The following is a 1,624-nucleotide window of genomic DNA, read 5'->3' on the forward strand; positions in this document are numbered from 1 at the left end:
ACACAGATCTTTTGTCTAATCTTAAATTTTGGAATACTTAAATTTTGAAATATATTTAATTTTAGTTGTATAAAGATAAAATACTTTAGTCTTTCTAAAAAGAATGTTTTGACTTTGCAATAAGTGCCTCAACTTTATTTGATTACTTTTCATCATATTTCTTAGCTATCTTGTTTTGTTATTGGGATTAATGATTGACAAAGTGAACAAATTATTGTATATGTATGTACTAATAAAAAAATATATATTTTGATATTATTGGTCAAAAATATAAAGTTGCATGTCTCACCTAAGAATAAATAAAATAAATAAAGCATGGCAAAGAATTTGGCTTTCTAGGTAGTGTGGATCAAACAAGAGATTTGGCTTGATCATCTTTGTAATATCTTTTATCCATTTAGTCTTTTCTCTTCTTTTTTCTATTATTATTTTTTTAAATTAAATATCCACAAAAGACTTAAATCTTCTACATACTAATCATACTTAAACACATATTCATATATTTCACAACACTTTTTTTTTTTCTTTTTTGTCTTGTTTTTTTCTTTTTTGTCTTTTTTTTTTTTGGTATAATTTTTCTACATCTGAGTGGAGGACAATCATAAAAGAAGATAGATTCATTACAAACTTGTATGGGATACAAATGCATCCAAATCAACAAATGACTTCAAGTTTTTCAAGCTTTAAAAAAGGTTACAATATAATGAAACCTTTGTACTAATAATTCATTGTCACGAAAAACACATGTTTACAACTTATACAACCTCCACAGTACACTTTAAAAACAGATAGTTTTCTCCCTTTTTTTTCGCCATTCATTGAAAACAAATTTATGATAATTGAGTTTGTTTAATTCAATTTAAAAAAATGTTATTAAATATCTCTGAGTACTTCAAATTAAATTGAATAAATTTTAATTTTATATTAGAACTGAGTACTTATAAGATATTCTTAGTTCAAGCAAGATTAGTAACAAAATTAGGTTGTTCTATCTCTCATAATTGAATAAAATATTATATCTATTTTACATTTTTTATTAAAAATTTCATTAAATAAATCAAATAATTAAGTTATTATTATTATTATTGTTATTATTATTATTATTATCCATCTTTCTAATATGTTGTCAAGTTATTGAATCTAATATAATAACTAATAAAAGAAAACATGGCAGCATGGATCGCTAAATAGTAGGCGATTATGTTAGCTTTCTCTATATGTGTGAAAGAATAGTAAACTGATGGAACCACACAAGGCCTGCATAGTGTTAAGAGAGTACTATATATATCATAGTTGTGAGCTTTATTCACATTAATATTTTGTCCTAACCTTATAATAATTGATACTTATATATTTTTCTATGTAATTCTTTATAAGGAAAAAAAATTGTCTTATTACTTAATGATAATAAATTTGTAGAAGGCATTAAGCTAAGAAAATGACAATAGAAAAAAAGATAAAACTTAAAAAAACTTGTATTAATTCCACCAATATTTACAAAGGCTACTTCCACCTTTAACACTAGGACAACTTGATACTTAATTGTTAAATAAAACAAAACTAAAAATAAAAATAAAAGTAGAAAACCTGAAAAACCCATCATAGAGAAAAAGAGCCAACCCCA

This window comes from Arachis ipaensis, chromosome B02 (genome assembly GCF_000816755.2).
Source record: "Arachis ipaensis cultivar K30076 chromosome B02, Araip1.1, whole genome shotgun sequence".
Taxonomy (NCBI): Eukaryota; Viridiplantae; Streptophyta; class Magnoliopsida; order Fabales; family Fabaceae; genus Arachis; species Arachis ipaensis.